The sequence below is a fragment of the Sorex fumeus genome, unplaced genomic scaffold, assembly GCF_029834395.1.
Source record: "Sorex fumeus unplaced genomic scaffold, SorFum_2.1 ptg000155l, whole genome shotgun sequence".
In the NCBI taxonomy this organism is placed as follows: domain Eukaryota; kingdom Metazoa; phylum Chordata; class Mammalia; order Eulipotyphla; family Soricidae; genus Sorex; species Sorex fumeus.
In genome coordinates, this window is record NW_026606212.1 from 1,471,486 (window position 1) to 1,487,623 (window position 16,138).

At 48.1% G+C, this 16,138-nt stretch overlaps 1 pseudogene; it reads right to left on the reverse strand.

Moving 5' to 3' along the window:
• Positions 1–493: 493 nt before the first annotated feature.
• Positions 494–15,193, reverse strand: LOC130016472 (GPN-loop GTPase 3-like; annotated as a pseudogene).
• Positions 15,194–16,138: the final 945 nt, after the last annotated feature.

Sequence of the window (16,138 nt, forward strand, 5' to 3'; positions counted from 1 at the left end):
TCATCCAACATAGAAGACAACTCATCTTCATGTTCCTAATATAAATAAAACACAAAATAGAAAATACATTGATTTCTCTGCAGACCCAGTATATATTTACCTACTGTTCAGGCAATTCTCTATAATACCCAGAGGTAGTGCTGATAGATATTCATTAACAAAATTGGGACGAACGAGACAGCACAGGGGGTGGGTCACTTTCCTTTCCTGAATCGGGCGCTCAAAGCACCATTAGGTTCTGGAGCACAAAAGCCACCAAATCCGCAACCAGGGTTTTGGTTACTCTTTTTATTTATTTATTTATTTATTTATTTTGGTTTTGAGTTCTTCAGCCACATCCAGAGATCAGCCAGAACGGGCCAGGTTCTTGCTGCCCCCAAGACTTTAAATTAAGGAGCTGCGTAGACCAAACAGGAGGGCAGAGGTGTTCAGGGCAATCCTGGCTCTGTGCTCAGGGACCAGACACGAAACGGGGAACTGACCCAGCGTCAGCCTAGGGGAGGCAGAGAATGGTCATTGCCTCTGTGCCGTTCTCTGGCCCTGGCAAATCTAAATCGTCAGAAATTACCTTGGGTTCTTTGAATTCCAAGTCTTCTCCGTACTGAATGGCAAAATCAATATGCTGTAATACAATGTTCATGCTTTCTTCTCTGACTGATCGTAAGGCAAAAATCGGACCATGCTGTAGTCATCAATCTACAAATTAGAGATTTCAGAAAGGTCATTCAACTGACGTTTGAGTTTGAACATTGGTAGTCTAATTAATACCATCTATGCCTGTGCAGGGAGGAGCAGATAGATCAACAGCAAATCAGCATTAATTTTTTAATGACCTCTGACCTATCGGAACACTAGTAACACTACAAAATTACTTAACTAAAGAATTTTTTTTTTACTTTTGGGTTATACCTGGTGATGCACAGGGGTTACTCGTGGTTCATGCACTCAGGAATAACTCCTGGTGGTGCTCAGGGCACCTATGGGATGCTAGGAATCAAACGCAGGTCAGACACATGCAAGGCAAACGCCCTACCTGCTGTGCTATCGCTCCTGCCCATGACCAGAGACTGAGACTTCTTTTATAGTAATTTATCTGCATTCAACAACCACTAAAAATTTCAAAAGGGTACAGGCAATTCTGATGTGCCAAGTGGCCAGGAATAAAAGACATTGCAGAATTTCTCTGCTGTGGGATGGAAGAGCTAGTACACTGAGGTGGGCGCTTGCCTTGCACGTAAGCAAGGGATGCACCCAGGTTCGATCCCCCGCATCCCGTATGCTCCCTGAGCCCACCAGGAATGATTTCTGGAGGCAGAGCCAAGAATAAACTCTGACCACTGCTCAGTGTGGCCTCCTGCCCTCTCTGCTACAACCAATGACAACTTTTTTCAGAGGTGAGGGGAGGCCACATCCAGACAATGCTGGTGGCGACCATATGGTGCCAGAGATGACCCCCAGGGCCCGTGTGTGCAATCCCTGTGGTGCTGCCCACTGAGCTCTCTCCCTACTCCTATACTAACTTCGAAGCAGACAGCCGACCGCTCCCAACATGCTGCTCCCCTAAAAAGAAATGTGCTGGTCTGTGCCGTCCATATGGTGGCCACTGCCTGGGGGTGTGTAAGCATGTGACAAGACCATTAAGAAAAATATGGGTCTAGGGAGGTGCTGGGGGAGGTGATGAAGAGCTACGACAGGGGTTACAACTGGCCTGCACCCCGCACACCTCAGTTTGAACACCCAGCACCACATATGGTCCACCAGGCACAGGGGAGAAACAGCCCCTGAGCACCAATGGGTGTGGCCCCCAAACCTTAAAAACAACCCACAACAACCCCAAACACTTGCAAAACTCATCAGCCCAGGGATTAGCACAGGGCTTCATTCTTGGCTCCATATGGCATCCTGAGCATTGCCGGGTACAGCCAGGAAGCAACCAATACTGCTGGTACGGCTGTCTGGGCCCCAGCACTGACCACTACTAGCCTGGTGGGCCAATAATCAGAGTGGCCCCTAGGTCCCCCAGCACATGAGGCCCACGACCCCCACCACCAAAATTTAGAAAAATACAAAGTCTTACCATCCCACATATGGCGTTAGTCAATTTTTTGAATTTTTTGCTTCCGAAGTTGCTTGAAGAATCATCTAATAAAGAATACATGCCTGGATCTAGAAACCTTTAAAAATGAGAGACTGGTGAAGGAAAGAATCCGAAACACTGAATTTGCAGACTGACAATCGAAATGAAACGAAAAAGGTTCAGCACTGCAAATGAGACCTTAATTATAGTGAACTTACTTCTCAATTTCCTTTTTAGCTCTTTTACTCAGCAGGTCCATTTTGGTCATGATGTTAACTTGCGGGATTTCTAGAGATACCATAGCACTCAAGGCTGCCAAGATGCCAGAAATAAGCTGAAAGAGGAAGCAGGAAAGGGACGATGAATCAGTTGTCACCAACAGTCTCCACATAAAAGGTTTCTGATCCCCACTGGAACAAAACCCACCTAAATAGGAGAAACGATAAGATTGGGGCCCGAGCAAGAGTCCAGGCTTTAAGGCACTTGCCTTACGCCTGGTCAGCCCAGGTTCTAGCCCAACACTCCACAGGGTTCCCAGAGCACTACCTAAGTGATTCCTCGGCACAGTGCCAGTACTGAGCCCTGAGCACTGCCAGGCATGGCCTAACAGAAGACTGCTGGGCCAATAGCTGACCTTAGGATTCTAAAGGTGAGATGGGAAGGAGAAACGTGATCTACAGTGACCACACTTCTCCACTCAACAATATTTTAAAGTGTTCAGGAGGTAGCTGGGGTTGAGTTCAGCACTGAGGAAACATGTAGTGACAGGGATTAAAAGCAGGTGGGCCACTTCAAGGAGGGCACCTTAAGCCCTGTTCTATTTTTTTGGGGGGCGGGAGGGTGGTAATACCTGGCAATGCACAGGGGTTACTCCTGGCTCTGCACTCAGGAATTACTCCTAGTGGTGCTGAGGCATGCTAGGAATCGAACCCGGATTGGCTGTGTGCAAGGCCCTCCCCGCTGTACTATCACTCCAGCCCCCATTTTTAAAATTTATTTATTTATTTATTTTTGGGAAGCCCTGTACTATTTCTGACCCTTTAACGTTATCTTCTCTCATGCTCCCTCTCCACCTCCCCTGATGGGTGTTTCCTTTTGGATTTCTGGGTCACACAATCCCCTGATATAACTAAGGGTCACTTCTGGCTCTGCACTCAGGAGTTACTTCTGAGTGACTTGGGGAACCATACAGGTGCTGGAGACGGAACCAAACGCCCTCCTTCAGTTTTGGGGAATACCCAGTAGTACTCCGAGCTTTGTGGTCAAGTATCACTCCTGGAGGTTCTCGGGGGCCCGGTGGCAGTATGGCAGGGATGACACCCAGGCTGGTCACATGCAAGGGAAGAGCTCCACACACTGTACTATCTTTCCAGCCTCCGGCTATTTTTTTTTTTTTTGGTTTTGGAGCCACACACAGTGGTGCTTGGGACTAACTTCTGACAACGCCCTGGCACGACTCCTGAAGGTGACAGCTGATAGTTGGGGACCACTAGAACTACACTGAACAGTGCACAAGGGGCAAATTCAGGGCCTCAAACATGCCAGCTCTGTGCTCTGCCACTGGAGCCATCTACGTGGCTTATGAATTTAACAAACATAAGTTCTAAGTAACTCCTGGGTATTGTTCATGAACTGTTAAGAATTAAATGATTATAACTAAAGGTATTTGTACTCTGTATGTGCCAGAGACTGAAAAATCAAGGACAGGTATAGTTTCAAACCTTGAACGACTACACCATGAATTGAGAATCAACAAGAAACACTCCACAGACTCAGAACTCCCACCGTTCCAGCTGCTGAACCAGCTGTTTCATCACGGGCAGGTGTGTGTGCAACTCAATCTGACCTACAAGAACAGAAGCTTATTATAAACATGAAATACATTCAACCATCAATGATGGGATAAAAACTTCCCCCATAAACTGTCTTAGGGGGCTTGAGAGATAGTATAGAGGGTGGGAACTTGCCTTGTACACAGCCAGCCTGGGTTCGATCCCATAGGGTCCCTTGAGCACAGCCAGGAGTAATTCCTGAGCACAGGAGCTAGGAGTAACCCCTGAGCATCATCAGATACGGCACCCGCGGTGCCCCCCAAAATTTTTTAAAGGATGTCAATCCCTACAAGTAATATATTCAATTTTGCTTGTTTTAAGCCGCACGTGAGGATGCTTGAGGGTCTCTCCGAAACTGCTGGGAGGACTCGAGGCTACTCAGAGTCCTACATGCAAGGCCCATTACATGTAAAGCATGTCCCCAGCCCACTATATCTCTAGCCCTATACTATATTAAATTTTTGTTTTGGTTTTTTTTTGGGGGGGGGGGAACTACCTGATAGTGCTCAGGGCTTATTCCTGATTCTGTGCTCAGGGATGATTCTTGGCAGGCTCCAGGAACCATCTAGGGTAGCAGGGATCACCTTAGCTGTGTGCAAGGCAAGTGCCCTACCTACTGTAGTATCTCTCTGGCTCCCCCAATATTTTTTTCTCATTTTGGGTCACACCTGGTGTTGCGCAGGGGTTACTCCTGGCTCTGCACTCACAAATTGCTCCTGGCAGTGCTCGGGGGACCATATGATATGCTGGGGTTCCGGGTCAGCCGCATGCAAGGCAAAGGGCCAACCCATTGTATCATCACACCAGCTCCCCTGGCCCACCCAGGAATTTTTTAAGCAACTCTGGGTGCACATGTATGTAAAAGGGGCATACAAAGAAAATATGCTGTCATCATCATCATCACCGTCCTCCTGTTGTTCATCGATTTGCTCGAGCAGGCCCAGTAACATCTCCATTGTGACGATTGTTACTGTATTTGGCATATCGAATATGTCACAAGGAGCTTGCCAGGCTCTGCTGTGCCGGTGATATTCTTTGGTAGCTTGCCGGGCTCTCGAAGAGGGGCGGAGGAATCAAACTCGAGTCGGCCATGTTGGCTGGTAGCAATAAAATTATTAAAAATGATTTTAAAACGGGCTGGAGTGATAGCACAGCGGTAGGGCATTTGCCATGCGCACAGCAGTCCGGCCAAACCAGGTTCAACTCCTCTGCCCCTCTCAGAGAGAACGGCAAGCTACCGAGAGTATATTGCCCACATGGGAAAGCCTGTCAAGCTACCTGTGACGTATTCGATATGACAAACACAGTAACAACAAGTCTCACGATGGAGAAGTTACTGGGCCTGCTCAAGCAAATCAATGAACAACGGGAGAACAGTCACAGGGATTTCATTTATTTATTTATTTATTATTATTATTATTTTTTGCTTGTTGGGTCACACCCGGAGATGCTCAGGGCTTACTCCTGCATCTGCACTCAGGAATCACTCCTGGCGGTGCTCAGGGGACCATATGGGATGCTGGGATTCGAACCTGCGTCGGGCACGTGCAAGGCAAACGCCCCACCCGCTGTGCTATCGCATCGCTCCAGCCCCGACAATGACAGATTTTAAAACAAATTTTTATTCTCTTAGTTTGAGGAGAGGAACTTTGGGCCACACCCACTGGTATTCTGGGAGGATTCCTGACTCTGTACTAAAAGATCACTCCTGGCAGTGCTTGGGGAATCCAATATGGTACCAGGGATCCAACCTTGGGCTGGCAAAAAGTAAGGCAAGGGCTTTAGCTGCTTACTATGGCCCTAAAAAACAAACAAACAAACAAAAAAACCCCTTGGTTTTGGCCCATATCCACTAGTATTCATGGATCCATATATGGTGCCAGGGACTGAACCTGTGTCGGCCACAGCATCCTACCCATCCTTCTGTCTCTCTACCTCTAAAGCAAACCTTTCAAGAGCTGCATAACCGAAGCTGGAGTGATAGCACAGCAGGTAGGGCGTTTGCGTTGCACACGGCCGACCCGGGTTCGATTCCCAGCATCCCATATGGTCCCCTGAGCACTGCCAGGAGTGATTCCTGAGTGCAAAACCATAAGTAATTGCTGAGCATCAACAGGTGTGACCCGTAAAGCAAAAAAAAAAAAAAAATGCTGCATGACCTGGTACCCAAGAAACAACAGACTGAGCATATGCTCTGCATGCAGAAAGCCTGGGCTCAGTTACCAGCATGCTTTGGTCCCCATGCAGGGCTGGTCCTGATAATGGAGTTCGAAGAGTCCCAGCCCCTAGCACCTCTGGATGTGGCCCCCAAACAGAAGAAAACAAACAGACGTTCCACAGACTCTCATGGGATGACAGTCTACTGTCTAAGAATCTGGGGTAAAAGTAGATGAGATGCTAATTTCACTTTCTCCCACCAAGGACAGAACTGCACAACCCAGGGAAGATGAGAATCTAATTACTGAGCTACCTGGACAGTCAAAAAGGATTTAGTCATCCTCGACATCGCCAAGGCAGTTCTCCAGCCAGTAAAAATTATTGGCGAAGTACTCCATGCAAAACACCAGTCCTCCATTGGGACTGAAGCGCAGGGAGCCGTCCTCCAGCACATCATCCACCTCGATCAGTTCCCAGATGTCTGCAAAGAATAAACAGAAATTGAGTGCCCATTCCAAAATATTTACAATAACTAGTAAATATTACAACTGTGACGGTATCCACAAAAACTGAACAGGGAGGGGGTATGGTGCCGCCAGCAGGTTAATCTGTACCTGTGAGGCGAGTGCATCAGCAGCCTCATGGCTCCTTCAGACTTCCAGATACCCCAAAATTGCTGCTGTGCCTTTGGCCAGACCCCAAAAACTTGGGGCAAAGTTTACCAAGAAAGTAAACGGCCAAAAGTTAGGTATGTCGGAAACACGTCCACAAACCACCTCCGGCTCAGCTATATAATTGGAGGCAAAGCCTCTTTGGTTCCTGATTGAACTGCTTAATGGACATGATCCCAGAGACTCAGAAACGAATCTCAGAACCCAGTGGCTTTAGGTAGAAATGCGTCTGGTCTCTGCAGTAGGCTACCGGTGCTGGGCCAACCCAGGTGGGAATAGGTTTCGTGCCTTGGCCTGTTCCCCCTGGCGGCCCAGTGGCCACCATACTTCTGAGGCCATTGAATAGTCATATTTGGGCCCCCAGTGACGAGACACACAGGGCCTCACGGGATGAGGGTGGAGCTGGGCTTGTCCTCCCCACCCCAACGAGACCCCAGGTCATCGCCCACAAACGGCCTCTCTGGCTCCTCATCAAGCTGCTCAATGGCCTTGATCCCAGAGACTCAGAAACAAATCTCTAAACCCAGTGGATTTTGTCAGAAATGTGTCCGGACCCCGCAGTAGGTTACTGTCACCGGGCCACCCCAGTGGGGAATGGGTGCTGTCCCTCTGCCTGCTCCCTCTTGGCGAGTTGGTGGCTGTCATCCTCCAGAGGCCATTGGACAGTCAGGCTTGGGCCCACAGTGACGAAACTTGTTGGGTCTCACGGGATGGGGGGAGGGGGAGGTGGAGCCGGGCCTGTCCTCCCCACCCTAACGAGACCCCAAGTCATCGCCCACGAACGGTCTCTTTGGCTCCTCATCAAGCTGCTCAACGGCCATGATCCCAGAGACTCAGGAGCAAATCTCTAAACCCAGTGGCTTTTGTCAGAAATCCCACCAGATTTAAGTGTTAAAATTTCAGAATTTCAAAACCATATGGCCCTACTGCAGCCACACGACATCATATGTTATTCATAACCAGCAATAGAACACAAATTGTCTATTGTTGCCTTTTCAGCAGATCTGAGTGTTGGGGTAAAATCTCAAATAATGGTGGGTCTGGTGTCGAAAGAGTGAATGTGATCAAAGTTGAGAGAGAGTAATGTGGAGATCATCTGCCCCACAGGCAGGGTGAGGGTGTGGGATGGGGGTATACTGGGATTTTTGGTGGTGGAGAATGGGCACTGGTGAAGGTTACGGGTGTTTCATTGTATGACTGAGACTTAGACCCAAAAGCTTTGTAACTGCTCTCACGGTGATTCAATAAATAAAATTATAAAAAATGAAAAAAAACTGAACAGGGGCTAGAAAGAAAAAACGAAAAACAAAAACAAAAAGACACCAAACAGGGGCCTGAGGAATAGAACAGCGGGTATGGCTCTTGTCTTGCCTGTGGACAACCCACGTTCAATCCTTGGCACCTTATATACTTCCTCAGCTTGACCAGGAGTGATCCCTGAGCACAGAGCCAGAAGTGCTGAACACAGCTGGGTGTGGCCAAACCCCACCCCACCCCTCAAGAAAAGAAAAAAAAAACAAATAAATAACAGTAGTCAAGGGAATCCCACTCTCAAGTAATGATGCATTACAGTCTCCCAGTTAGACTTAAACCAAAAACACAAGGGCAGTATTCTTAGAAGGCTAGTAGTTGTACTTATAAATGATAAGGGCAGGGCACACACCGTGGAGTGACAGAAGTATCAGAAGCAAACTCTGAGCACCACCAGATATGGCCCCAAAACAAAAGGCCAAAGAGACAAGAAGGATTTAGGCCCAGTTCAAATTCCACCCCCACGTAAGCCCTGCAGGAGCAGAGCCAGTAGCGACCCCCAACAGTTAAACCAAATGCTTCAATTCTTGTACTGTATTTTGACCTCTTTCTTCCTTTGGTTTTGGAACCACAGCTGGTGGTCAGGGGCATCCCGAAACATGCACTACATCCCTCTAAGTTAGCACCTTGGACTCTGATTTTTTTTCTCCCCCTTTGGCCTCCCAGGCAGTGTTCAGAGGCCCAGGGGCCAGAGACCAAATGCCAGTGCCCCAAAATGAGATGATCACCTGGAGGGGGTTAGGGGCTAGAGAACTATACCCAACAGTGCTCAGGGGGCCCTGCAGTGCTGGGCATTAAAACAGCATCCTGTGTGTGCCAATTATTTGCTCCGAACCCCTCTACTGTCTTCCTGGCCTCCACACTTAATTTTGTGCCAAGATGTTAAGGAATAACACTACAGACTTAGGCAATATTCTCAGCCTCAGAGGAAGCAAGAGTTGGGAATGACTTTTTCCTGCACACTCTCATGTACCTTTTGCATTCTGAATACTGTGCATATAAAATATCTGTTCCAAAACAAGTGAAGTGGGGCTGGAGCGATAGCACAGCAGGTAGGGCGTCTGCCTTGCACGCTGCCCAACCCGGGTTCAATTCCCAGCATCCCATTTGGTCCACTGAGCACAGCCAGGAGTAATTCCTGAGTGCATGAACCAGGAGTAAACCCTGTGCATTGCTGAGTGTGACCCAAAAAGCAAAATAAAATAAAAGAGGTGAAGCAAGGGACAGGGCAAGGAGGATATTACAGTGGATAGGGCATTCGCCTTGCACACTGTCGATCAGGGTTCAATCCCCGGCTTGCATATGGTCTCCCCAAGCACCACCAGGAGTTATTCCTGAGTGCAGAGCCAGGAGTCACCCGAGCATCAGGAAAAAGAAGGGCCAGATAGAGTAGAATTAAGGCGCTTGCCTTGCATGCTGCCAACTTGAGTTCAATCCCCTCTGAGTAAGAATTTAAAGCAAGACTCGTGCCATCTCACTTTTTATTAAGAGAAACAAAGGGAACTGTCACAAGCACATCAATAAGTGGATGATAACACATGATGTTCTGCTGTCTACCATGAAAGCAGGGATCAGAGAGAAGGAAGTTTTCAGCTTCTGTGCCTCCCCAGAAGCAGGGGGCAGCACTCACTGCCTCAGGGCCCCCAAGGAGAGGGAAGGCTGCGCCCTGAACTCACCAGCCATCACATCATAGTTGAAATGCTCTGCCGCGGGATCTAAGTTCACCACCTGGACAGAACGGCCGAGGGCTTCACAGTGCTGGACATGGTGGCACAGTAGGTGCTCTGTGGACCAGGAGGCAAGAGGGGACAGAGCTTCAGGCAGACCCCACACCACCAGACAAACCCCCACAGCCCCTGGTCAGTGTCTGCTAAGGTCCAAACTAAGCCTTAATCCCCCAAGAAACAGACTGAAACCAGGGAAAAGACCCAACCCGGGGCTGGGCATCAGGGAACTGCATGCAGTGCAGATTCAGCCCTACTGTGGCCACACTGAACTCGGGCCAGCGGCATCTTTCCAGCCAGTGTCCTTATCCCTGGCAGATGGTCTACTCACCGCTATCAGGTGGGGTAAGTATGATTGAAAGGGAAGAATTGTCCCCCACCCTTGATTTTGGGGCCACAGCCAGCGGTATTCAGAGGGGCCTACATCGTTTGGAGATTGAACCCAGATTGGGTGTGTGCAAGGCCCTGCAAGTTCAACCTTTCAGGATTCTATTTCCCTTTAAAAATGAGATAGGGTCTGGAGCATAGCACAGCGGGTAGCACTCAGCTGACCCGGGTTCAATTCCCAGCATCCCATATGGTCCCCTGAGCACCGCCAGGAGTAATTCCTGAGCGCAGAGCCAGGAGAAACCCCTGTGCAGTGCCAGGTATGACCCAAAAACAAAGGATGTGGAACTAAAGGGAACCTGGAGCGGGGACACGGAGAGTCCAGAGGGCAGGACACTCCCCTCGCACAAGAAATCCAAATGGCTAAAAGGCACATGAGAAAATGCTCTACATAATTAATCATCAGGGAGATGCAGATCAAAACAGCAACGAGATATCATGTCACACCACAGAGATTGGCCCACATTCAAAAGAACAAAAGCAACCTGTGTTGGCGCGGATGTGGCGAGAAAGGGACCCTCCTTCACTGCTGGTGGGAATGCCAACTGGTTCAACCCTTTTGGGAAACAGTATGGACGACTCTCAAAAAATTAGAAACTGAGCTCCCATTTGACCCAACAATACCACTCCTGGGAATATACCCCGCAGAGGCTAAAAAGTATAGTCAAAGTGACATCTGCACTTGTTTATTCATTGCAGCACTGTTTACAATAGCTAGAATATGAAAAAAACCTGAGTGCCCGAGAACAGATGACTGGTTAAAGAAACTTTGGTACATCTATACAATGGACTACTATGTAGCCGTTAGAAAAAATGAAGTCATGAAATTGACATACAAGTGGTACTACATGGAAAATATCATGCTAAGCGAAATGAGTCAGAAAGAGAGGGACAGACATAGAAAGATTGCATTCATCTGGGTAACATAAAGTAACAAAATTAGAGACTAACACCCAAGAACAGCTGTGATAGATACCAGGTTGTTCTCTCCATGGCTGAGAGGGGAGCTGCACACTCTAGGGGTAAAGGCAACTCAGATAGAGAAGGGAGCACCAAATAAAGGGTGCTGGGAATATCTGCCCAGGATGGGAGATGCCTGCTGAAAGTAGTCTATGGACCGAACATGATTGCCACCCAGTGTCTCTTCTGCAGACCACAGCACCCAAAAGGAGAGCTAGAACAAAAGGGAGTGCCCTGCCACAGAGGCAGGGTGGGATGGGGGATGGCGGATGGGAGGGATACTGGGATTGGTGGGGGTGGAGAATGGGCACTGTTGGTGGGATGGGTACTCAATCATTGGATAACTGAAACCTAAGCACAAAACCTTGTAAGTCTACAACTGCACCTCATGGTGCTTCACTAACAAAGGTAAAGGCCCTCCCGTTGATCGTCGATTTGCTCGAGCGGGCCCAGTAACGTCTCCATTGGACACTTTGTTGTTACTGTGTCTGGCATATCGAATACTCTCAGTAGCTTGCCAGGCTCTCCGAGAGGGGCGGAGGAATCGAACTTGGGTCGGCCATGTTGGCCGCGTGCAAGGCAGACGCCCTACCTGCTGTGCTATCGCTCCAGCCCTGTTTGTGCTTCACTAATAAAACAGACAAACAGAAAAGACCCTGAATGATCGGTTTGAGGCTCTGCATATTCCTAGAACGAGCACATGCCATTGGGCTACGCTAGCACGCAACAGGGATGAATGGAGACGTTACTAGCACCCGCTCGAGTAAATCGATGAGTAACTGGGTATCAAGTGATCAAGCGATCAAGTAACTTTTATTCTTTTAATTGTACAAATAATATTCAGTGTAGGAAAACTAAAAGATAAAGGTAAGATAATGATCTTACTTAATTTTCCCAGGTATTCTTCCTTTGGAAAAAAATTGTATGTTACGTTTTGCTCCCCAAAATCAATAAAAATTATCCAATAGCAGCTGTGACCATCAGTGCTACTTTGTTATATACAAAGTTATTTACATTCATTGCAATTTCACCTTCAAAATTTTTTGGGAGGAGGAGTACACCTAGCTGTGCCTAGAGCTTAGCCAGAGATCACTCTCGATCACCCTCAGGGGCTCCTGGGACCACACGCAGTAATGGGGAAGGAACCCAAGCTGGATGCATGCAAGGCAAGCACCCAACATGCAGTACTAGTTCTATGCCTCCTCAATTCTCACAATCGTACTTGGTGCCATTCATATTATTTTACTTTGAGGGAAAGGAGGGATTTGGGATCACACAGGTGGTACCCGGGGTGTACAAGCTGACTTCCATCTCTGGTCGTGGAAGTCACTCCTGACGGATGGTACAGAACGTATGGTGCCAGGAATGGACCTGGGCATCTTGCACTCAAAGGACACACCATCCTTTATATTAAGTCTGCAGCACTGATGCTATTAAAAGATTGCTTTAAGCAGCAGCAATTCCAAAATAACTGAACATCAGATTCAGGCATGCTGCTGATAACAGACTCATTATTGCTTGGGATTTTTTTTTTCCATGAAAACAAACTTTCAGTTTTTTTCAGTCTGGCACTTTCAGATTTTTTGACTCTGGAGAAGCCCATGTTCTCCCTTGAACAAGTATTTCTCTTCCAACTTTTTTTCTACTTTGGAGAAGCCCATGTTTGCTCATGAAACCATATTCTTCACTTTCTCTCCCTTCACATCCAATCTCCAAATTTCTTACAATAATCTATTTTTACTGCATTAAAAAAAAGGACAGGAATATGGTGCTGCCAACAGGTGAGTCTGTACCTCTGAGGTGAGTGCATCAGCAGCCTGATGGCGCCTTCAGAATTCCAGATATACCAAAATTGCTGCTGTGTCACTCTTTACAATAGCCAGAATCTGGAAAAAACTCGAGTGCCCGAGAACAGATGACTGGTTAAAGAAATTTTGGCACATTAACACAATGGAGTACTATATAGCTGTTAGAAAAGATGAAGTCATGAAATTTCCATACAAGTGGTACAACATGGAAAATATCATGTTAAGGGAAATAACTCAGAAAGAAAGGGATAGACATAGAAAGATTGCATTCTTCTGGGTAACACAAAGTAATAAAATAGGAGATTAACACCCAAGAATGGCCGAGATTAGTACCAGGAATTTTTCTCCATGGCTTGGAGGCCAACCACACAGGCTAGGGGAAAAGGGAGCTCAGATAGAGAAGGGAACACCAAATAAAGGTGTTGGGAGGATCCTCCCAGGATGGGAGAAGCATGCTGAAAGTAGACTATAGACCAAACATGATTGTCACCCAAAGCCTCTTTTGCAAACCAGAACATCCAATAAGAGAGAGAGAACAAAAGAGAATGCCCTGCTACAGTGGCAGGGTAGGATGGGGGGAGTGGGGGGTGGGAGGGATACTGGGATGCGTGGTGGTAGGAAATGGGCACTGGTGGAGAGATGGGTATTTGATCACTGTATAATTGAAACCCGAGCACAAAAATTTGTAAGTCTGCAACTGTACCTCATGATGTCTCACTAATAAAAAAAATTGCTGCTGTGCCTCTATCCAGACCCCAAATACTTGGGGCAAAGTTTACCAAGAAAGTAAAGGGCCAAAAGTTAGGTATGTGGAAAACACACCCACAAAACACCTCCGGCTCAGCTATATAGTTGGAGGCATGGCCTCTCTGGTTCTTGATTGAACTACTTAATGACCATGATCCCAGAGACTCAGAAACAAATCTCGAAACGCAGGGGCTTTTTGTAAAAGTTCATCTGGTCCCTGCAGTAGGTTATCAGTGCTGGGCCAATCCAGGTGGGAATAGGTTTTGTGCCTTGGCCTGTTCCCCCTGGCGGCCCTGTGTCTGCCATGCTTTAGAGGCCACTGGACAGTCAGGTTTGGGCCCCCAGTGACGAGATACGCAGGGCCTTGCGGGATGGGGGGAGAGCTGGGCCTGTCCTCCCCACCCCAACGAGACCCTAAGCCATTGCCCACGAACAGCCTCTCTGGATACTAATCAAGCTGTTTAATGGCCATGATCCCAGAGACTCAGAAACAAACCTTGATACCCAGTGGCTTTTGGCAGAAGTGCATCCGGACCCCACAGTACATTAGTGTCGCCAGGCCACCCCTGGGAGGAAAGGGTGTTGTCACTCCACCTGCTCCCTCTTGGCGGCTTGGTGGCCGTCATCATCCAGAGGCCACTGGACAGTCAGGCTTGGGCCTGCAGTGAAGAAATTTGTTAAGCCTTGTGGGATTGAGGGGCAGCTGAGCCTGTCCTCCCTTCCCCAACGAGATCCCAAGTTATCGCCCAAGAATGGCCTCTCTGGCTCCTGATCAAGCTGTTCAATGGCCAAGATCCCAGAGACTCAGGAGCAAATCTCGAAACCCAGTGCCTTTTGACAGAAATCCCTCCAGATTTAAGTGTTAAAATTTCAGAATTCCAAAATCAAATGGCCGTACTGCAGCCGTGCGACATCATTTTATCCATAACCAGCAATAGAACACAAATTGTCTACTGTTGCCTTTTCAGAAGATCTGAGTGTTGGGGTAAAATCTCAAATAATAATGGTGGGTCTGATGTCGAAATATTGAATGTGATTGAAGTAGAGAGAGAGTAATGTGGAAATCATCTGCCCCACCGGTAGGGGGATGGTGTTGGATGGGGGTATACTGGGGTTATTGTGGTGGAGATTAGGCACTGGTGAAGGTACGGGTGTTTCATTGTATGACTGAGACTTAGACCCAAAAGCTTTGTAACTGCTCTCACGGTGATTCAATAAATGAAATTATACAAATGAATAAAAAAAAGTAAGGTGGAGTTCGTGCCCAATTCAATCAGCTAAGTAGTGGGTGAATAAATAGCAGTACACCTACATTTAAAAACAAAAAAGGAAAATAACTTCTTAGCAGCACATTCCTTCAAGTGGCTACTCCCTGTCTCCCCAGGGCCTTGAGTTCACCACCTGGACAGGACTTGTGGGAAGAGGGAGAGCAGCAGCAGCCCAGAGGGGCTGCACAGAGAGCAAGCCCTGCTGCAGGGCCACAGCTGACCTGTCCTCGCTGTGACGCGCTCGATGACATGACCGACCTCCCTTTGTGATGCAACCAGACATTCTGGCAGCCTCTCCACCCGCCCCCATACTCATTACTTGGTTCACTGTGGAAACGCATAGACAGCAAACATGTTTTGCTGTTTACCAAGAAATCGTGGTTGTAAAACCCCCAAGTGTAGGACACTGAAAAGATTCAGAAACTGGGTGAGGACCCATTGGAGAACTCCCCGGAATTCTTCTCGAAGACAGCCGCTAGTTCAGGTCAGCAGGAACTGGCCCGGGCAGCCCAGCACTGATGACCGTGATCAGTCTTCATCACCTCCCTGAGTGTGATGGCGCAGAAGCTGCGTGTGTGGAAGAGTGTGCACACCCGTGTGTGAACGTGTTTATCGGAGAGAGTAAATTTGAGTGTGTACTGGAGATGGTGTGTGTGTGTGTGTGTGAGTATGTGTATTTGTGTATGTGTATTTGTGTATGTAGGTGTGTCTCTGTGTGTGTTGTGAGATCATCTTGAGGGCAGCATGCTGCTAGCAGGTGAGTCATCAAATCTAGCACCCAAGGCCTGGTCACTGCTCACTGAGTTGGCACTAGGAGGTGCTCTTGGGCCAAGACTTTTCTAAACTTGATTGTTTCAATCTCATTCCTATGGGAGGCCTGTGTAGATGCAGGTCCACCAGCAGGGAGGAACTCAGAAGGGAGGGGGAAGCGGCACTTCTGGAGCTGAGCCTTTGTGGTTCTCCCTCCGCAGAGCAGCCCACAGGAGAGAGAGACGCTCCCTCAGCAGAGTAGCCCAGAGGAGAGAAAGAAGATCTTCTACATATCTTCTGGGACCAGTTTCTCTGAAGAAAGTCTGGAATCATTCAGCACCAAGCAGAGCCGGACCCCATCTAAGCAGAAAGTTGAGATTGGCCAAGGAGTGTCAACTCCCCAAAGGGCACCGCCTTCAATGCCATGGCCTCACACATATGGCAGA